Source organism: Callospermophilus lateralis, chromosome 20 (assembly GCF_048772815.1).
Source record: "Callospermophilus lateralis isolate mCalLat2 chromosome 20, mCalLat2.hap1, whole genome shotgun sequence".
Taxonomy (NCBI): Eukaryota; Metazoa; Chordata; class Mammalia; order Rodentia; family Sciuridae; genus Callospermophilus; species Callospermophilus lateralis.
Genome location: NC_135324.1, coordinates 2,836,502 through 2,858,749, shown reverse-complemented (window position 1 = coordinate 2,858,749; position 22,248 = coordinate 2,836,502). Strand labels below are relative to the sequence as shown.

General features: G+C 57.8%; 1 protein-coding gene across 1 annotated transcript in view; it reads left to right on the top strand.

The window, feature by feature from the left end:
• Positions 1 to 512: 512 nt before the first annotated feature.
• Positions 513 to 22,248, top strand: part of Iqsec1 (IQ motif and Sec7 domain ArfGEF 1) — a 192,016-nt gene continuing 170,280 nt past the window's right edge. Inside the window, exon 1 of the mRNA XM_077106227.1 lies at positions 513 to 615. The gene's annotated coding sequence lies outside the window, so the exon portion shown is untranslated. The remainder of the gene's footprint in view (positions 616 to 22,248) is intronic.

Sequence of the window (22,248 nt, the reverse complement as noted above, 5' to 3'; positions counted from 1 at the left end):
CGGCCGGCCGCGGGCGCGGGCGCAGAGGCGGGTCCGGCAGGCGGCGCCCTGGGCCTCGGCCTCCGCCTCCCGCGCTCGCGCCCGCGTCGCAGCGGCACTTTGCAAAACTCCTCGCCGCCCGCGGCGGCCGCAGCTCCGCGCCCTGCCGGGCCCCGGGGGCGCGTCGGCGGGGCAGCGGGCAGCGGGCAGCGCGCAGCGGGCAGCGGGGCGCGGCGGCGCGGGCGGCGAGGCGCGGACGGGGCGCGGGCGCGGGCGGAGGCGGGAGCCGAGGCGGGGCCGCGCCAGCCCCGCCGCCGCGCCCCCCGGGCCGAGCCCCGCGCCGCCGCCGCCGCCGCCGCCGCCCGCCGTCCCCGCGCCGTGGCCGCGCCGCCCGCTCGCCAGGCGCGCCCGGGCCATGGCGGGCGCCGCGCCCCCCGGCCGGGCGGCCGCGTCCCTGCGGGAGCTGACCCGCATCGTGGCGGCGCAGCAGGAGCTGCTGGCGCGCCGGCGGCGGCGCATCGAGGAGCTGGAGCGCCAAGTGGCGCGGCTGAGCCGGGAGAACGCCGGCCTGCTGGAGCGCCACCGGCGACACCTGGCCGCGTGCGCCCTCCCGGAGCTGGGCGGCCGCCGCGACAAGTAAGCGGGACCGGCGGGCGGGCGCGCCAACTTCGGGGCCCGCCGGGCGCGTCCCTCCCGCGGGGTCGCCCCTGGGCGGGGACCCGGCGCTGCCAGGGCGCCGCCACCCGGGCTCCCGCGGACCCGCTCCCGGCCATCGCCGGTCTCGCGCGGGCGGGGACCCGGGGCTCTGGGCGCCGGGGACCCCGGGCGGACGCGCGGGGCAGGGGGCGCAGCAGGTGCAGCTCCCACTCTGCAGGGGCCGGGGCGAGTCGTGCCCCGTGGCCCGTGGCCCGAAGGGGCCCCCCGTGCTCGGTCCAGCCCGGGACGATCTGGCCCTTGTCGCCTAGTCGCCTGGGCTCTTCCGCCTCAGCCCCGGGGCCAACTCCCCCGCCCGCCTCGCCCTGGGATTACCCGGGCTATTTCGGAGCAAGGATTAAGCTGGGGTCACGGGGGGACTTCCCGCTGTCCCCGCGAGCTCCCAGGCCCCCGGGCTGTGTGGCTCCTCCGGTGTCGTGGGAACCCAGCGCAGCCCCTGCCGGCTGGAGTGCGGGTGCCATCTGGGGCGGGGCTCCAGGTTTAAGGCTTTGGTGACAGCGGGGTGGGGTTCCGGTGCCCTCGGTCTTTGGGACCCCCTGGGCCATTGTTGTTGGTCCAGGAAAGCACCCTGGGTGTGAGGCCGGGGGAGTGGCAGTGGTCAGTAGCTTCAGGACAGGCGTCCTGGGAAGCTTTGGGAGAGAAAGGACAGGGGGAGGGTTTGCACTGGCTCCAGAGTGCGGGGTGTTCCTGACTCCCAGGGCGGGGTGCAGGGTGTGTACCCCCAGCCCAAGGTGGGGCCGCTCCAAGCTGTGGCCCCCCAGGGTCCACCTGCCACTCTCCTGCTTGGAGCCCTGACTCTGGGCAGTGCGGGTGGGCTCGCTGGGCTCTTGGAGGACAGGCAGAGTGTGGGTGAGTGGCAGGCTGCGGTGGCCGACTCCTGCTTTCTGTTCCTCCGGGAGGTAGAATCCTTCTGCAGATGTCTCTGAGAAAGCAGCGACCCTGCAGCCTCTTTGTGCTCTCTGCCCTTAGCTCTGAGACTCCATCATCCAGTCCCCTCCCTGGCCAGGGGGGGTCAGCTGGTACAGCTTGCAGGGTCAAGCCCTTCCTGCTCACCGGCCCGAGGATGGGGACAGAAGGCCCAACGGTCCAGGCGGACTCTCTAGTAGCTTAAGGAAGCAGCACCAGGGCAGGGACATGTGTTTCTGTTTTCATAGGAAACAGTGACACTCGTTGGTCGGCAGATGCCTCCACACCACACCATCCCAGGGGACAGATTTCTTTTTTTCCTCTTCAAAGTCACCCTTGGTGACCAGACAGAGCGTAGAGATAGGAGAATTCTGAGAGACAGTGTCCTCCCCGCTGTGGGGAATCCCCAGTGTGTGTGTCCAGCCAGTGGCCTTGACCCTGGACAGAGGGAGGGAGCTGGCGATGTGAGTGCCCGGCTCTCTGAGGCTCCGAGCCCTGCTCCATCTGGCTTCCCCCTGGTGAGGCACAGCCAAAGCTCCTGTCACCTTAAAAAAAAAAAAAGAAAAGAAAGAAAGTTTGGCACCCCCTTGGGGAGGCAGGGTGGCCCTGAGCCCTGGCTTGTGGCCCGGCGGAGGACAGCTTCCAAGCTGGAGCGTCTCACTGAGCTGCGGTTTCTGACCCAGGGGTCTGCTGCAGGCTGGGGAGTCCCCTCTTTAATCAAGGCCCAGGGAGGTCCCATGTGGCTGGCCCAGGGACCCTGCGGAGAGGAGCAAGACTATGAGTAACTAGAATAGGAACAGAGACTGGGGCGGGGGACAGCGGGGACCAGCCCTCTCTTCCCGCAGGAGACTCACGCAGACAGATGGACAGATGTCCACCGGGTGTCCGAGGCCTGCCCATGACCTTGGGGGTCTGGGGGCTGCTTTTCAGAACCTAGATGGCACCAGGCCCACTGCCCGTCCGAGGAGCGAGGTGACTGATGTCTAAGGAGCCCGCCAGAACCGCCCCCTGGGCCCTGAGAGGGTTTATTAAGCACCTGCTGTATGCAGAAGTGTCAGCGATAGGCTTGGGGACAGAGAAGATGGTCTTCCGCAGAGAAAGGAAAGTGGCCCCCATGGACTTGGGCCCAGGTCCTGCTCTGCACATCCCAGCGGGTGGCCCTGGGACATGCCACCGGGGTTGAACTCCCGGAGGTGACAGCTGGGCAGGCTGGAAGTTTCCATGCTTTGAAAATCGAAAGGTCTTTCTCCAGAGAGCCCCCTTGCGTGCCTCCAGCCACCGCTGCAGAATGTCACCATGAGAAAGGGACCGGGGACAGGCAAGAAACACAGGGATTTGTGAGGCTCTTTCTGCCTTAAGGTTTTCTGTGGCCAGTGTTTGGGGGGTGCTGCACCCTAATCATCTGTCTAGGACACCTCTCCTCTGGCTAGAGCTGGGCGCCCACCAGGAGGGTATTCATTGAGTGGGTGACATCTCAGGGGGAGCGTTGACTGAAGAGCCCTTTCCCTTAGAGTCACATGGGACTTTTTATTTGTTTGTTTGGCTCCGGGGATGGAACTTGGGGCTCTCGACCCCTGAGCCCCGTCCCCAGCCCGGTTTTGCATTTTATTTAGAGACAGGGTCTCCCTGAGTTGCTCAGGGCCTCCCTTTGGCGGAGGCTGGCTTTGAACTCGAGATCCTCCTGCCTCAGCCTCCCGAGCCCTGGGATGCCAGGCATCCCGGCTTGGTCCGCTAGGGGTCTCCTGCGTGCCCACGCGGCTTGTGGTCCTTGTCAGCTCATGTCACCACCTCGCCACTCCTACCAGGCAGACAGGGTCGCCGTGCCCCCTGCACAGGTGTGGAACTGAGGCTCAGTGACATCCTGTGCCTCGCTCAGCTCCACCATCTGGCTAAGCTGCGGATCCAGGGCTCAGCCTCGGGCAGCCTGGCTCGGCTCTTACCTGCCCACCGCCCGCCCATCATACCATCAGGTGATCAGATGGTCCCCAGGGGTTCTGTGCCACCTCTCCGGCCTCAGTGCTGCGGGAGAGCCAGCTACAAGGTTTCCTGCCCTGTGGGGTCTTGTCCCCTCGGGGGACTTTGGAGGTGGCCGGACAGAGGGGCCAGGTTGAAGGAGCCGGCCCCGTCCAGCCTTCAATCCGGGGGACTTTCTTGGCAGAAGTAAATGCCGGCCTCAGGAGGCTGGGGAGGGGCCCTGGAGTGGCCTCTTTGGTTTCTTGTCCCCTGCAGCCCGCGAGGGCTGTCACATCACACATCACTCAGAGAGGACATTTTTTCCAAGGCTCTGAGTCGGTGACTCACTCCGGGGGAGGCTTCCCATGGCAGGCAGGCAGTCTCTGTTGACTTCCCAAACAGGCACTCTTTCTGGGTTCGCTGTGACATTAACCATGATGGTGGCACATCATCTGAAGGCACATGCAGGCTTGGCCGGGGAAGTGGGGGCGGCAGGGCGAAACCAGTCTGTCCTGATGGGCAGCCGGCGGACAGCACAGAAAGTCCTGCTGAGGAGGGTCCTGGCGACGAGCCTCTGAGACCCCCTGTCAGTCTCCAGGGTGGCTGGAGGAACCAAAGCTGGGGTCCTGGGGGACACTCTGTGCACAGTCTCTCCCCACCTGAACTAAAGAGCAGGGGACCACCAGGCACGGTGGCACCTGCCTGTCATCTCAGCAGCTCAGGAGGCCAAGGCAGGAGGATCGCAAGTTGGAGGCCAGCCTCAGCCATGGAGCAAGTCCCTAAGCAACTCAGTGAGGCCCTGTCTCTAAATAAAACATTAAAAAAAAAGGGCTGGGGACGGGGCTCCGGGGTTAGGCGCCCTTGGGTTCAACCCCTGGTACCAAAAATAAATAAATAAAATAAAAAAAGAGTAGGGGACCTTATTCTGATCTGTCAACGTGGCAGGAGACACTGTATTCATGTTTTCATTAAAGACTTATTTTTGTTCTCCCAGGCGAGATAAAGCCTGTATCCAGTGTCAGGGAGGAGGTCTCTTGGTCAGGAACGAACTGCGCCACACTTTGGGACACGGGTCCTGGTCGGATAAAATGTCGCAGACTCCGCGGGGGGCGGGTGAGCCGGTCCTGTTTTTCCCCGTGATGGCAGCGTCTGCAGAAAGGCGAGGGAGTCTCTGACGCTCTCTCCCCCCGCCGCCTGACAAGCCGAGCAAATGATGATTTTACAACCTGGGAAATAAATCAGAGGATGCTTCTTTTATCTAGCCGGAGCCCAGAGGATCAGAGAGGGCGCCGGGCGCCAGAGGCAGCCCAGCACTGCTCCTGGTTCCGATTGGAGTCCTCCCTCTGGGCTGGGTGCCCTGCCCAGATCTCAGATCTCTAGGCCTTGCCAGGGGGGGTCAGGAGAGTGTGACTGGTTGGTCACAGTGTACAGGCTTGCCGTCAGACATTTGGGGAACATCAGCAATTTTTCCCTGTCGGCTGGGTGGCTATTTGTCAGCTGTTCTGTGTGTGACGTCGTTTTGGGCAGCTCATCATGTTGTTTGTGGTGCCCCCCCCTTTTTTTTGGAACACAAGAGCCACTTTGCTTAACTTGGGACCTGCTCCCTTCTCTACTGCTGAGCAGGGTGGTCATGGCCACCAAGCCCCTGAAGAAACAGGCACAAACAGCCAGGCGTTGGGAGGGACCTGGACTCCACCTCATTGAAGTGGAGTCTGAGCTACAGAGGAGGCCGGGAGGCCAGCTGAGTTCATGGCCTCTGATTTGCTAACCTCCACCCAGTCACAGCCCCAGGCCAGACTGCCGCTGGACCCAGTCCTCAAGGACCAAGCCCCACCGAGTGACATGAGCCAGAATTCCCAGCCCCTGGGGACCTTGGGGACTTCGGTCCGGCCCCTCCTCCAGGCTGGTGAGGACTGGGAATTAGGTGGGGTGCATAGGACCAGCTATGACAATTGCCAAGCCCTGGACAATGCCTGCCCCACCCCCACTGCCCAGCTGTGCGCTGGGGACCCTCCAGCCCTCTGGGCACTTGGTCAGTGCCCTGCTGCAGACACACTTGCAGGAACTCCGACTTTGCAACCATGTCAAAGCCCCAGCCCTTCTTACTCGCTGTCACAGTAATAAATGAGCGGGGTGGCCCGGTGCGGTGGCCCACGCCTGTCATCCCAGCAGCTGTGGAGGCTGAGGCAGGAGGATCGCCAGTTGGAGGCCAGCCTCAGCCACTTAGCGAGGCCCTCAGCAACTCAGGGAGACCCTGTCTCTAAATAAAATCGAAAAAGGGCTGGGGACGGGGCTCAGGGATTGAGCCCCCCTGGGTTCAATCCCTGGTACCCCCCAAAAAGAGAGAGGGGCTACTTCCCTACAGGGTGATCAGACGTAGGGGTCACCTCTGGGCCCTGGCACTGTGAGATCAAATGGGTCAGTGGGCAGCTGGGGCGAGGCCCGCCTCTCTCCCTCCCTCCTCCCTCCACGTTCCATAATTAAGGTTTTGCAATATTTGCTTTATGGCCTCCGTCTCTGCCCGTGGGGGTGTTTAGCACCACGTGGACAGCGGGCCTGGCGGAGCGCCTCCCGAGGGCCAGGAATGGGGCTCAGTGCTGCAGACACGTGATGGGCACCTCCTCTATTCCCCCGTCCCCTGGCTGGTCCCTGGTTAGGGCAGTGACGGGGTCAGGATGTGGAGTGTGCATGGAATATTCCAGAGGGTGTGGGTCAGGGTGCAGGGTGGGGCCAAGCAGGAGGCTGGGCTTCCTGGAGGAGGTGACATGGAGCCGGGACTTGAGGAAGAAGACGAAGGAGGAGGGTATCCAGGCAGGTGCGGCTGAGCAGCGTCCTTGGTGGAGGTGGGGGATCTGTGAGTGGGGACCATGGGCCCAGGGGAAACCTAGGGGCTCCGAGCAGCGCCCCCGGGTCTGAGCTTGTTGAGCACCTAGATTTCAGGCTTGGAGGGGACGGTGAGCGAGCGGGTTCAGCCCTCTGAGCTGCACCTGGTCTGACTTGGAAATGTTTGGCCTTCTTCCGAGGGAAGGCGGGACACAGGAGGACACAGGACAGAGGGCCCAAGGCTTAGAACTGACACTTAAAATGCTTCGGTTATAATAAAACCCTGGGAATAACTGGGTCCTTCCCAGGTGCCGTGTCTGGGGACGTTCTCCTCAGTCCCTCCGTGGACGCCCTAGCTCTGCAAGTGTTAGCATCCCATTTTGCAGATGCAAAAACCAAGTCTCAGTTGGGGGTGTGGTGGCGCACACCTGTCATCCCAGTGGCTTGGGAGGCTGAGGCAGGAGGATCACAAGTTGGAGGCCAGTCTCAGCCACTTAGTGAGGCCCTGAGCAACTCAGTGAGACCCTGTCTCTAAATAAAATAATTTTTTTTTTTTAAAAAAGGGCTGGGGGTGTGGATTGAACATCCCTGGGTTCAATCCCTGGTACAAACAAAAAGGAAAAAAAAAAAAAAAGAAAAAAAGAAAACCAAGGGTCAGAGAGGTTGAGCTATTTGTTCACAGTCACCCAGTGGCAGAGGCAGGATTTGCACCCAGATCCCTATGTCCCCGGAACCCAGGCTTCAGAGCTGTTCATGGAGCTGTTTCCAATTGTGGTCTGGTCAGCCCACCAGATTTTTGGCTTCGGGAACCCACAATAACTCTGGCTCACCCGCTCAGAGACAGCTGTGGCTTTAAACTTTGAGCAGGGATTTGGCTCTCGATAGCTAGCTGGGTCACCTTGGGGAAGTCATTTCCTCGCTGAGAGCCCCATTTGCTGCAGAGCCAAACAGCCAGTGGTGGTGGCACCCAGCTGGTCAGTTGACCCAGGAAGCCTTCTCCAAGCCCACAGCACGGCCGGGCGCTACTCCTCGAGTTGGCCCGAGTTCCCTGTTCCAAATGCAAGCATTTGCTAAGCTCCCAGAGAGCTCTGGGCAGAGGGGCCCGTGCATTTTTGCATATTCTCATTCCTGCAAGATTTGCTTCAGACACTGGGTCAAATGCAAGGATTGGGACCGGTGCCTCTCTTCTGGATTTGTCCCCAAGCTTGCTGGTTGGGAGCACATATGTTAGGTGGATGTCCTGCTGCATTTGGATCAAGAGCATCACATCTGCAGAGAGTCAAAGGACTGGGCGGGTTGCAATGGTGCACGCCTGTCATCCCAGCAACTCGGGAGGCTGAGGCAGGAGGATCCCAAGTTGGAGGCCAGCCTCAGCCACTTAGCGAGGCCCTGAGCAACTCAGGGAGACCCTGTCTCTAAATAAAATATAAAATAGGGCTGGGAAGGTGGCCTAGTGGTTGAGTGCCCCTGGGTCCAATCCCTGGTACCAAACCAAACCAAATTGAATGGATAATTTCCCATTAAAAAGCATGAGTATCTGGAAGGTTCTATCCCCTCCCAAAGGCTTACATACACCTTTGTCCAGCCTTATTGAGGCTCTAGTTGCACCCAGCTCTCACCTTGAGGTCAAGGGGGTGTCCAGAGTAATCTTGACTGTCCTCATTTGAATCTCACCCATGGACTGGCCTCCATGGCCCCTAGGGTGAGCTGGGCTCAGGGATAAGGACCGACAGACTCTGCTGTACCTGGGCTTCACCACCCGCAGTGTTTCCCCATTCACAGGTGACCCTGCAGGGCTGCAGAAGGTCCCAAGTTCCACCAGGGGGCAAAGGCACTTGCAAAGTCTGAGCCATCGCATAAATATGACTCTCCTCTCTGAGAGGGAATGTAATGGACGGTTGTCACCACCTCTGTCAACATGGGGTAATAATAACCGTGATGCCCAACTGCTTGTTGTGAATACTTGCTATAACTGTGAGGTAGGGACCGTGATTGCCATCACTGTAGAGATGGGGAAACGAGGGCTCCGAGACAAGCACGTCCCAGCACGTCCCTGTCAGAGATGTCATCGAGACATGTTTAGGGGACCCTTTTAATTTCAATTGATTGTGTTCAGAGAGCAAACCTTGGGTAACTTCAGTCCTTTTAAATTTATTGAAACGCATTTGAAGGTCTAAGGTATGACCCGTTTTTCCTGTAGAATGTTCCTGTACACCGTAGAATATGTATTCTTTCCTGTGTGTGGAATGTTCTCTACATGTCTGTGGGGTCTTGTTGGTTTGTGGTGTTGTTAGTCTTTTATTTTCTTATTGATTTGCTTCTATGATAAAAGAAAAAAACAAGGTATTGATATTCCCAGCTGTTGCTCTTGAATTGTCTATTTCTCCCTGTATTTCTGTCAGTTTTTTGCTTTATGTATTTTGAGGTTCTGTTGTTTGGTGCGTATGTGTTTATGATGGCTGTGCATCCTTGTTGGATTGACTCTTTGACTGCTATAAAATGTTCTTCTCTGTTCATAGTAACAATATTTTTCATAAAGTCTATTTTGTCTGTATATATTAATAGAGCTACTGTAACTCTATTTTGGTTACTATTTGCAGGTTATATCTTCTCTCATTGTTTTATTTTTAACCTATTATATCTTTGAATCTAAAATGAGCTTCTGGATGGCATATAATGGAATTATGTGTTTTTTTCTATTCATTTCTGCAAGTCTCTGTCTTTTGATTGGAGTGTTTAATCCATTACATTTAATGTAATTATTGAAAAGGAGGGATTTATTTATACAGTTTTGTTGTTTATACATCTGAGGTCTCTTTTCCTATATTACTTTACAATTCTCTTCTTTTGTTTGAGGTAGTCATTTTCTTTTTGGTACCAGGGATTGAACTCAGGAGCACTCAACCACATCCCCAGCCTTATTTTGTATTTTATTTAGAGACAGGGACTCCCTGAGTTGCTTAGTGTCTCTCTAAGTTGCTGGCCTCCAACTTGTGATCCTCCTGCCTCAGTCTCTGAAGCTACTGGGATTACAGGCATGTGCTACTGTGTCCAGCCTTAGATGTTTTCTAATACAATATCTTAATTTTCTTCTTGGTTATTGTAGTTTGTAGGGTCTTTTTAGAGCTTATTAGAACTTGCTGCAGAAACAGAGCACCCCACATTTCTTATTCTCACTGAGAGAGAACAAGAGTAGGGGAAGGAACTGGTCAGGGGATAAAGCCCGTCATTCCAAGGCAGAATGAAGTCCAGAAGTGACAGACCCTGGGGGCAGAGAATGGCCAGACACGGATGTGGGTCCATGACAAACTGGGTAGACACCAAGGAACCAGCCCAGAAGCTCCCTGGGGACAAGGAGAGTGGATGGTTTGTCTCTGCTGTTCCTATAAGGAGCCCTGCCTCGGGTTAGGTTTTAATGAGTAGGTATTGAATGACTGAAGCAGTCAATCATCCGGTCGCTCTGAGTGCGATGGCTTTTTGTTGCTGTGTAGCAAGTTAAAATTCAGAGTCTTAAAACAACCACCATTTTATTCTACCTCAAGATTTTGCAGGTCCAAGTTTGGCCAGGCCTTAGAGCCAAGATTTTCAGAAGTCTTTTTAATCTTCCACATGTGGTTTGCTCAAATCCTACACTTCATCTTCCTTCCTCCAAGTCTAGCGAAGAAGTTTCCCGTGTGGTTTGCCCTCGGGTGGTGCCCAGTTCTTGCTTCTCTCTGTGTAGAATGCAGCAGCCTGTCCCATCCCCGTGTGAGGACCTATCTATGCAGGATTCCTCTGGTAGTCCGTTTTCTGTGACCGTGACAAAATACTTGAGACAAACAAATTAAAAAGAGGAAAGGTTTATTCTGGCTCCCGGTTTTGGAGGTTTCAGTCCATGATCGGTTGGTTCTCGTTGCTTTGGGCCTGTGCTGAGGCAGGACATCATGGAGGGAAATGTGGAGGAGGAATAAGGTGCTCACCTTGCAGCAGCCAGGAAACTGAAAGGGAAAGGAAGAGAGCTGGATCTCACAGTCCTGTTCAAGGCCACGCCCCCAATGACCTAAGGACTCCCATTAGGCTCCACCCCTTAAAGGCTCCACTACCTCCCAATAGCATCCTGAGCTGTAGTTTTCACACAGAGAAGAGGGTTCTGGGAGAATCATCACCACAGATGGATGCTGATTGTTCCCGTCACCTGGAATCCCATGTCCACATTCCTGGCAGTAAGGGTATCATGAGTGACATCACATCTGCCTGGTGGCTGTCCTCTTGGGAGCCCTGTGCCTACCAGGTGGTGAGCCGGCAGGAAGTCCCCCTCCCACTTCTTCTCGTCCCCAAGTTACACTTTCAGTGTCTCCCCATGAAACCTCATGTGGGATCCTTAAACTTAATTGCCAAACATTAACAGTGTTCAAGGTCGGCCTTTGGGAGGTAATTAGATGAGGTCATGAGGGTGGGGCCCCCAAGTCATGGTGTTAGTGGCCTTATAAGAAGAGGGAGCGCCCTGTGTCTCACTATGCCCATGTGATGCCCTTGCCGTGCAGCGGGAATGCCACCAGCACCAGGCCTTTAGACGTCCCAACTCCCACAACCCTGAACCCCACGAACCCCTCTTCTTTGTAAACCACCTGGTCTCAGGCGTTGTGTTTTAGCCACAGATGGGAAACCAAGCCAGCCACAGAAGCGGGTGTGCATCTGAATGCACTCCTGCTCACAAACTTGTCCAGGTGGAGTGGCCAGGTGCCTACTGGTTGGCTCATCTCCCACCAGTCCCCCAAACTGTCACTGGTCCCAGATGGGTGCCCTTCCATCTGCCTGGAAGGCCCTGACCACACCTTGAACTCAGGAGCACTCAACCACTAAGCCACATCCCCAGCCTTATTTTCTATTTTATTTAGAGACAGGGGCTCCCTGAGTTGCTCAGGGCCTCGATTTTGCTGAGGCTGGCTTTGAACTCTCAATCCTCCTGCCTCAGCCTCCTGCCTTTTGAATCTACTTGAAGGATAGCCTTCCATCTTAGACTTTTTATCATTTTGATTCATGTCAGAGTAAGTCTTCTTTTTATGTGACTGCGTGTGTTGCTGCAGCCCTGGGTTCCCGTGGGGGCTTCTGTCCACTCTTGATCACTGTTTTCCCAGGTGCCTGCCTCTCCGTCTCTGGGGCAGGTGGTGGCCACGCCCCACTCACCTTTAGCCCCGCCCTATGCAAACATATTTAAATTGACATGTTTCATATACATCCACAGTTGTGGGGTGGGAAAGGCCAGGGTTTCCAAACTGGAGCGTGCACACCCCTGGGGAAGCAGAACACAGTCCTTTGAGGTCCAGGGAAAAACCATGTCAGAGTTTCTATTTCCGTGTATTAGTTAATCTCAATCTTTGTCGTCCTTTTCCTGGGGTCTTTTACAATATGCATAATATGATAATGTGACGATATTATCTGCATATAATTTCAATACATAAAATTATATGCGGTGGTGCTGTATGCTAGAACTTTCTTCGGGTAAGAGAGCCTCATCAAAATAGTTCAAGACTGCGGGGCGCAGTGGCCCACACCTGTCGTCACAGCAGCTGGGGAGGCTGAGGCAGGAGGATCACAAGTTGGAGGCCAGCCTTAGCCACTTAGCAAGGCCCTAAGCAACTCAGAGAGACCCTGTCTCTAAATAAAATATAAAAAGGGCTGGGGATGGGGCTCAGGGGTTAGCACCCCTGGGGCTCAATCCCTGGTACCAAAAAAAAAAAAAAAGAAAGAAAGGAAGAAGTGTGCTGACTCAGGGCTCAGGGCCCAGCTGGGGAGGTGCCAGCTCATCACCCTCTTCCAGATTTTTCTTCACCAGCTGCCCCCAATTCCTGCTCAACAGAGGTGACAGGAAGGACAGCTTTTCTTTCTGTGGGGTGACAGCCGGACTGTTCTGTTGTAAAGGTAGCTTCTTTGATCTCTCCATGGGATGGCGCTTCAAATCTCCATGCTGAGGCCGCTGTCACAAGGGCTGGCCTTGGATAGGTGGTTTAGGAGCTGCGATAGGATTACTTACAGTTCTGGAGGTCAGGAAGTCCAAGACAGATTGCTTACAGTTCTGGAGGTCAGGAAGTCCAAGACGGAGGCGCAGGCAGCGCGGGCGCCTGGTGAGGCCCTGCGTGCGGATTCACAGACTGCACTTTCTGGCTGATCTCAGAGGGTCAGCTCCCTGGAGCCTCCTTTAGAAGGGACTAATCCCGTTTATGGGGGCTCTTCCCCTGTGCCCTAATTACCCCTGGAAGACCCTGCTTCTAACACCACCTCCTTGGAGCAGGAATTTCAGCCTATGAGCTGGGACATCTCCACATTCAGACCTTAGCAAAGTCCAAACCCATGGATAGAGGCTCTTTTTTTTTTGGGGGGGGGGAGTACTGAGGATTGAACCCAGGGGCATTTGACCCCTGAGCCCCATCCCCAGCCCTATTTTGTATTTTATTTAGAGACAGGGTCTCATTGAGCTGCTTAGGGCCTTGCTTTTGCTGAGGCTGGCTTTGAACTCGCCATCCTCCTGCCTCAGCCTCCAGAGCCGCTAGGATTACAGGTGGATGGAGGCTCTCATGGGTTGGAGACATCTGGGCTGCATCCAGGTGCCCAGGGCCTTCCTGAATCTTGACCTCAGAGCCTGGTGGGGACGCAGTGTCACTTTGGGTCTCTCGCCTGCAAAGAGCGCTTGCTAGTAAGAGGGACCCTGAGCCCCAGACACTCACAGCCTCGGCTCTGTGCTGTGCTACGGGGGTCTCAGGGTAGGGACCCCGGCGCGTGGGATCTTCCTGTGCCCCCTTGGGAGAGGGTCGGCTTTTCATTTCTGCGGGAGGTGAGAGCTTCTGCGCAAGCGCAGCTCTTGCTCTCTGACCGCCTCTGGGCTGGAGTTTGACGGACACAGACCACGCCCTCCCCACCAGGGAGCTGGGGCCGCTGCTGGTGCAGGCTGAGCTGAGGCCAGGTCTGCGTCTTGCATCCGGCCTCAGGGACCTGCCTGCAGCTCACCCTGCCCAGCTGAGCAGCCCAAGCCCCGGCTCTTCTTACGTGTGGTCTTGGGATATTTCCAAGGTGCAGATGGCTGGAGAGGTCTCAGGCTCACGCTCAGATGCCACACAGAGGTCAGGGGCCGTGGCGTTGAGGTCCATAGCTGTCACCTCCTGTGCCCCCGTGTGCCATTGCGCACTCAGCATCGCTGAGGTGGTCGGCTGTGTGCGGGGCCGGGTTTGGCTGCTGTTTCCAGCCCCGGGAAGCTTCCTCTTCTGGAAGGTCCTTGTAAGACTAGTGCCCTGTCCTAGGGCCACACCTGGGCAGCCCGGGGTGTGTTTGAGATTCCTTATTATTTCAGACCTTATGGGGAAAATACTAACAGGGGTCTTGGAGGTGAAAGGGGGGTGATCTCTGGATCTTATAGGGGTGAGATACGCAGCTGGGACTATTCCATGCCTTCCAATATCCACTTCCCTCTTTCCTTCAACAAGAATGACCACGAGACAACCAGAAAACAGATCATTTCAAGCCATCCTGGTAATTATGCCTATGTGATTATGCCTGGTAATTATGCTTATTGTGGCCAGTAAATATGCAGAAGTGGGGTGAGCAGCTTCCTGGGCATGTGTTTACAAGGCAGAAGTATTTCCTTTGCCTGCATTATTTTGGCTGGAATGAGGATGTGATGGCTGGGGCATAAGCAAGCATTTTGGAGTGTAAAGACAAGGGCTCCATCATACTGATGGGAATGCACTTGGTTTTGATCCCTTGTCATTCATCCTAATCCTAAAGTTATGATGAGAGTGATGTTTATTGTAAGCTGTGATCAGATGTTGGAGCACACCTCTGGGACCCTGAGGCTTTGGGTTTGAGTAGGTGTGGAGCTGAGTCCTTGGGGCTTAGTGAGGGAGGAAGAGACAGAGACAGAGATAGAGACAGAGACAAAGAGATAGAGATAGAGAGGAAGAGGCAGATACTTAGGGACAGAGACTGAAAGACAGCCAACAGGGCAGAACCTGCAGACAGTCTCCTGCAGAGAGGGACATGGGCAGCTGCTTCCCCTCCCCTCCCCCTTGCACTCCCTGTCCCCACCCCTCCCTCCCCCTCCCCTCCCTCCCCCTCCCCTCCCTCCCTTTCTATCCCCCTCCCCTCTCTTCCCCTGCCTCTCCCTCCTCTCCCCTCCCTCCCCCTCCCCTCCCTCCCCTTCACCCCTTCCTCCCTTTCCCCCTCCCCTCTCCTCCTACCCTCCCTTCCCCTCCTCCCTCCCCTCCCTCTCCCCTCCCCCTCCTCCTCTCCCCCTCCCCCTTCTTCCCTCTCCCCTCCCCTTCCCTTCACCCCTCCCCTCCCTCTCCCCCTCCCCCTCTCCTCCCCCTCCCCCATTACCTTCTGTATTCACCCACCCTGGCAAAGCACCTCCCCGCCCCCCCTGCTGTCAATCTCCCACAGGGCGGGGCCGGGCTGGCTCCCCGCCCCTGTCAATCTCCGGGGGGCGTGGCCTGTGGGGGCGGGGCCAAGCCTACCTATGGGCACCAGCAAGTGGCCAGAGCACCGCAGGGAGCCCCTTGGCTCTGCTGTGGAGACCCATGAGGGTCCGCGTAGGACTCAGGCGGGGCCCAGGTGGGGACAGCCGACAAGGTGACAGTTTGGGCCATGGGATCACAGTCTGCCTGCCCCACTGCCCAGGGCTGCCCATCCTGCCTGTCTGTCCGAGGACCCGTGGAAGCCAGTCCTGCGGCCCGGCTGGGACCTGTATTGGGGACCTGATGGCGGCGGCTGCCAGGCGGGGAGCACATCCTGGAGGAGGACGGCTGGCCCTGCTCCGGATCTGCAGGGCAGCTTGCTTCGAGGAAGGCCAGCTGGGGTCACCTGGCCTGGCTGCGCCGCCCGCTCAGAAGCCAAGAGCTCCCGGGCTATTTATATCCACCCGGCCAATCTTTTGATCTTGATGACATTGTGCAAAGCCTGTGTGAAGCCGGCGTTTGTACACTGGCCTCCCAGGCGGTCAGGAGCAGGGACGAGGACATGGATCCTGACGGCCGGACACCAGCTTGTCCACCAGAGAGCCTTAGAGGGACGGCCAGCTCCTCCAGCTGTGTGTGGCCAGCCCTGTGCTCACCCTGTACTCCGTGTTTCTCTGTCTTCGGGCAGCGGGGAGGCTGGCTGGGGCTGGGTGTTAGTTGAGCACCTACTATGTGCAGGTACTTCCCCCCCCCCAGGACTGTTGTTTAATTTTTAAGAATTGTGATAAATCTGTGTAATTTTTTCCTGCTTCATTTTTTTTTTTTTTGGTAGGAGAAATTGAACTCAGGGATGCTTAGCCACCGAGCCACATCCCCAGCCATTTTAATTTTTTTTTTTTTTTTTAATTTTGAGACAGGTCTCCACTAAGTTGCTAAGGGCCTCACTAAATTGCTGAGGCTGGCCTCCAACTTGTGATCCTCGTGACTCAGCCTCCTGAATCACTGGGATTACAGGCATATGCCACCATTCCTGACTCTTTCCTTCTTAAGACCAAATAATTTATCACCGTGTATACACACCCCAAATTGCTTGTCCCTCTGTCGGGGGACTTTGGCTATTGTGAATGACACTGCTCTGATTCTGTGTACATATCCCTCTTTAAAACCTGCTTTCCGCTCTTTGGGGTGTATTCCCAGAATGGGGACCCTGTGTTAGTTCAAATGTGCCCGGAATTTCACCAGTCTTTGTGTGACCCACCATGGCAGGTGGTGTTCTCTGAATTTTACGGATGAGGAAACTGTGGTGGAGGAATGGTGGGGTTAGGATAGGGGTGGCCTCAGGGTGGCCACATGGCTGGTCATTACTGGGGCTTTCGACCCCCAGAGGCACGTTCCTCACCCCCTTACTTCTTAAAAATAAAAGCTGCAGGGCACGGTAGTGTGGGCTGTAATCTCAGAGGCTCAGGAGGCTGAGACAGGAGGATCGCAAGGTGGAGGCCAGCCTCAACAACTGAGCCACCCCCAGGATGGCCAGGGTGGGAGCGGAGTTTAGTTGTTGAACCCTGGGGGGCGGGGTTTCTGAAGGGCTGTGTGACCTTGAGTTCTCCACAGAGCCTCTCTGTGCCCCAGTTTCCTCATCTGTAAAATGGAGACAAAGATGGGTCGTCGGAGGTTTGCTGAAGGTGCCGGAGCCGAGCACATGGGCCCTGGATGTAGTATGTGCTCAATACACGTTGGCTGTTGGGTTCAGTTGTTATTATAACCCTCTGTTGAGGCGAAAGTGGGGTTCCAGGCCTGGGGCTCATTGCTGGGCCGCACCCACACACTGAGGGCGGGATAGTCATGTTTCAGGTCTGGCTCTCTGGCCACCGGTCACCCGAGTTCCCAGCAGACTGCAAAAACGACCAGCTTCGTGTATTCCCCGAGTCGTGGGTTTTCCCAAGATGTCACCAGTGCTGGCCGATGGAACCCGCTTAAGGAGACACTGGCCCGGTCCATGAAGTGACCGAGCAGGGTGGGTGGGGAGTACACTGGCTCCTGCTGATCTGCTGGGGACGCAGCCATGCGGGGTCATGCTCCACAGGGCTGGTGGCCCCCTGAGAACCATGACTTCCAGAAGGCTCCGCCCTGCTGGGGTCTTGGGGGTGCCTTGTTTAGAAGACCCGTGGGGACGCCAGATGGGATCCACTGATATGGATTAATCCCCTGATGTGGATTAATCCGGTGGTAACTGCAGGCAGTGGGGGGGATGGAGGAAGTGAGTCTTTAGGGCTGTGCCTTCTTGTCCCTGGTGAGCGGAGCTGGCCCTGCTTCCTGGCTGCCCTGTCCTGAGCCGCTGCCCTCCTCCACGCCCTTCCTCCATGACGCTCTGCCTCCCCTTGGGCCCGAGCCAGGGAGGCGGCTGGCCATGTGCTGGGCGGGGGGTCAGGGCCAAGGTCACCAAGGTCTCCGTGTCCTCAGCCGCTGCTCAGTGCCTGGCACAGAGGAGACGCCTGAGCTCAGGGCCAGGGAAGAGGTCGCAGAGGGCCGACCGTGACCTCAGAGGCGGTGGCACTTGGACCTGGGCCATCCCCACTTCAGGGCTTTGGCCGCCGTTGCCACGTGGGTCTGTGTGGGACAGAATGGCCACCGAGTGGGAGTCTGCAGTCTGGCCCTACTGGGCGGAGACTGGCAGGGTGGCCTGGGACAGAAGCCACCGCCATGGAGGCCAAGAGGCACCCCGCTCCTGGGGGGATCCGGGGGTCCACCTGCACTCGGCGCCCCCTCTGCTCCCCACAAAATGTCAGCACAGGAATCCGGCAGCCCACACCCCGCCCGCCTTCAAGCTTGGAGCAGGAGATGTCAGGCCAGGGAGCCCAGGGGACTAGCGTCCCCCAGAGGACCCGCTGGGTGAGGATGGCAGCTCCCCTGCCCCTCCTCTCCTCCCCCTCCTCCTCCCCCTCCTCCTCCTTCCCCCCCTCCTCCTTCCCCTCCTGCTCCTCCTCCTACTCCACCTACTCCTCCTCCTCCTGCTCCTCCCCCTCCTCCTCTCCCCTTCCCGCCCCTCCTCTGACTCCTCCTCCTCCCCCTCCCCCTCCTCCCCCTCCTGCTCCTCCTCCTCCTTCCCCCGCCCCCTCCTCCCCCTCCTGCTCCTCCTCCTACTCCACCTACTCCTCCTCCTCCTGCTCCTCCCCTCCCCTCCTTCCCCCTTACCCTCCCCTCCCCCTCCCTCCTCCTCCTCCTCCTCCCTCTTCCTCCCACTCTTCCTCCTCCTCCTGCTCCCCCTCTTGCTCCTCCCCCTCCTGTTCCTCCTCCTGCTCCTCCCACTCCCCTTCTCCTCCACCTCCTCCCCCTCCTCTTCCTCTCCCTCCTGCTCCTCTCCCTCTTCCCCCTCCTCTTCCTCTCATTCTCTTCCTCCCTTCCTTTCCCTCCTGCTCCTCCCCCTCCCCTCCCCTCTTCCTCCTCCTCCCTCTCTTCCTCCTCCTCCTCCTCCTGCTCCTCCCCTCCCCCTCCCACCCCTCCTCTGCCTCCTCCCCCTCCCCCTCCCCCTCCTGATCTTTCCCCTCCTCCCCCTCCCCTTCCCCTCCCCCTCCCCTCCACTCCTCCCCTCCTCCTCCTCCCCCTCTTGTTCCTGCCCCTCCCCTCCCCCTCCTCCCCCTCTTATTCCTCCTGCTCCCGCTCCTCCCCTCCCCCTCCTCATCCCCCTCCTCCTCACTCTCCATCTCTTCCCCCTCCTCCTCCTCCCCTTCCCCTCCTGCTTTTTCCCCCTCCTCCCCTCCCCTCCTCCCCTCCTCTCCCGCTCCTCCCCCTCCTGCTCTTCCTCCTGCTCCTCCTCTCCTCTTCCTCCCCCTCCTGCTCCTCCCCTCCCCTCCCCCTCCCCTCCCCCTCCTGCTCCTCCCCTCCCCCTCCCCTCCCCCTCCCGCTCCTCCCCTCCCCCTCCCCTCCTGCTCCTCCTCCTCCCCCTGCTCCTCCTTCCCTTCCTCCCCCTCCTCTTCCTATTCCTGCTCCTCTTCTTCCTCCTCCTCCTCCACCTCCTGCTCCTCCTCCTCCTCTTCCTTTCCTCTAGTGCCCCCTTCTTTCTCTTCCTCCTCTTCCCCTCCTCCTCCCACTCCCCTTCCTCCCCACAGCCCCTTGGGCCTCCATTCTTCAGGTCCAAAGCGCCAAAACCACTCCCCAAGATGGGACCTGGGTTGCGTCTGGCAGGGGCGACTTTGGCGACGAGGTCCCTGCCGAAGCCTCCTGCCAGCCGACTGTTCTAATTAGTCATGTTTTGAAAGCAGATCTGCTGAATCGCAAGCAGCAGTAAATATTGGTGTATAAATAAAGTCATTAATAACTGCGCACAGAAACTCCTCCCGAGCCCCACAAGGACGGGCCCCGTTGACCTTCTCTGTGGTGGCATCTGCTGAGCTGAGGGGTCCTGCTCGCGCCCTCCTGGCATCTCTGGGAGATCAGAGGTCATGGCAGGTGCAGGTGAGGGTTGGCAGTTTCCCCTGGGGGACGGGAGCAAAGGCGGGTCAATAGGGGCCCTGGGGCCCTGGGAGGGATCCAGAGCAGCCTTAGGCTGTAAGCCCTGGGGAACGGGCGCTTCCAGGCTCAGGCTCTGCCTCTGGGGGGAAGGATGCGTCTTTCCAAGATAGTTCCACGCAAAAGCCATTGTGTGTGCGTGGACTTCACTGTGGCCAGTGGTCAGGCTGCTCCCCAGAGTGAGACCTTGGGCTGTCCCTCGGCTTCTCCACTTAGCGAATGCAGAAGGTGACACTCCTACTGTAGCCACAAGCGTTCACTGAGCACTTACTATGTGCCGGGTTTGTTCAGTAGAGAGTGTCAGGTCCCAGTGCCCCTGCGGTGGAGGATGGCGGGAGGTTTATGGCCACCAGGAAAGGACCCTTGGAGAAGGGGGTGGAAAGGATGGGCCTTGATGGGTGCAGAGGAGGGGAGGCCAGGCCTCAGAGGGAGGCCAGGAGCCGGTTTGGAAGGGCAGCACCTGAGCCTGTGTGCCCCCAGGGTCTGGGCACAGGGCGGAGTCAGAGCAGGAGGCAAGGAGACATGGAGGGCCTTAAGTGCCTCCCCCAGAATTCCATCTTTGTTCAGGGAGCAGTGATCGGGTCAGGAAGGAGGTTAAAGGGGCAGATGAGCCTGAGGAGGCTTAGCAGGCCGGTGTCCTCGTCCATTTTCTGTGACTGTAACTCCAGAGCACGCATCACGTCATTTATAGAGAACAGAGGTGTCTCGCCAGGCGCCACACACCTGTAATCCCAGCATCTCGGGAGGCTGAGGCAGGAGGATCGCAAGGTTGAGGCCAGCCTCAGCCACTTCGCAGGGCCCTAAGCAACTTCGTGAGACTCTGTCTCAAAATAAAAAAATGAAGAAGGCTGGGGACGGGGCTCAGTGGTTAAGCACCCCTGGGGGTTCAATCCTTGGTACCAAAAAAGAAAAGATCAAAAAAGAATAGAGGTTTATTTGGCTCATGGATTTGGAGGCTGGAGAGTCCTATGCATGATGCTGGCGTCAGGTGAGGGCCTTGGCCCTGGTGGAGGACACTGCGTGGTGACACAGAGCAAGCAGGCTAGCTGGGGTCTCTTTACCTCTTCATATAAAGCCATCCTAGGGGACTCATCTGATCCTAATAACCTCCTGAAGGCTGTCTCCAGCCTCCACTGACACATGACTTCCGGGGTTAATCTTCCAGCTTCAGTGTCTGACATAGTCGGGGACATTCGCCAACCCTGGGGACCGTAACATACACAGGAGAGGCATCGCGACATCCAAAGCTCAACTCCCACAGACTTGAACTTGACCTTAGGCCTAACTCAGGGAAAGATGGTTCAGCCGATGACCGCTGACCTTGGACAAAACCCTGACCGCCCAGCGAGACCCCCCCGGGAGCTGAGAAGGTGCCCTACCATAGGAAACTGTCCCTCAGGGGGCCGCGGAGGCGTCCCTTGTGGGCGGGGAGCTGGAGGGGTGGGGACTGGGCAGCCCTGCACGTGGCCCTGGGGATGGCTGTGGGGTGCCCGCGTCCCAGAGGACAGCCCCGGAGCCCTCCAGATCGGCTGGCTTATTGAATTAGCACTTGACACAGGACGGAGCAGGCGGCTCGTGTGATGAAATCCCGGCTGTAAAGTGATTCTGACACCCAGTCGGCCGGGCGAGAGCTCACGGACTGGAAATGATTAGAGATTAATATCTGGTCCAGCTCGAGGTGGCAGAGAGAGAGAGAGAGCCCCGCGCCCAGGGGAGGACGGGCAGGCCTGGCAATGGAGCGTCCAGCTTGGGTGGGGACAGGCCACCCAAGGGTTGGCACAGGGTATTCAGGACTACCATCCAGAAGGGGGTGAGGTGGGAGGTGAGGCTGTAGGAACCCAAGTGCTTCTTCAGGGGTCTGAAGTGGGTGCCTTTGGCTGCCCTGGACAGAAGTGGGGGACTGGACCTGGGGGACCCGCCGACAGGCTGGTACCGGTAGAGTTGGTCGAAGCTGGATGGCAGAGGAGGAAGCCCGGGGCATCCCGGGCCCGGCTGGGAGGCACGGGAATCCATCCAGAGCCCTGTGGGCAGGGCACATTGACTAGGTAACCTTGAGTCGCTTTTGGAGCTCAGGTCGTTGCAGATGGGTTAACAACCAACCCCCCAGACCTCCCCAGAGGGTCTCGAAAGAATCAGACACAGGCTGGGCCCAGGAGCATGTGCCTGTAATCCCAGGAGGCTGAGACAGGAGGATCCCAAGTTAGAGGCCAGCCTCAGCAACTTAAGGAGGCCCTGAGCAACTCAGCAGGACCCTGTCTCTAAATAAAAAAAAAATAAAAAGGGCTGGGGATGGGGCTCAGGGGTGAAGCACCCCTGGGTTCAATCCCTGGTACCAAGAAAGGTCTGTCTCTGGCTGCCAGGCAGCCACCACAGCCCTACGGCCAGTTCCAGAGGCTCAGGAAGGTCTGTTGGGATGTTTGCGTCCTCCTGGGTCACCTGAGGCACATCTTGGGGACAGAATACCCTGGCCAGGCCTGGGAATCGGGAACAGGAGAATCCTCCCCGGTTCCCTCCAGGTGGGAATGGGGATCAGGCTGTGTAACCCCCTTTCCCATAAGAACTCAGCTCTAGTTCTGCCTTGTCCACACAGGGGACAGGAGGGTCTCTGTGAGACGGGTGGGAGGGGGCAGGTAGCGCCAGACAACCAATCAGAACCTGCTCTTAATTAACAAGCACCTCACATCACCTGTTTGTAAACATGTCTTATGCTAATTAACCAAGCCTCTGAACTTGACTGCAGAACACAGCAGCGTGGATGGAGCTCGGAGCCGGAGGGGGCAGAGGTGCCGAGGAAGGGGTGCTTAACCACTGAGCCACATCCCCAGCGCTTTTTATTTTTTATTTAGAGGCAGGGTCTCGCTGAGTTGCGGAGGCTGGCCTCCCACTTGCGATCCTCCTGCCTCAGCCTCCCGAGTCACTGGGATGATAGGCGTGCAGCTCT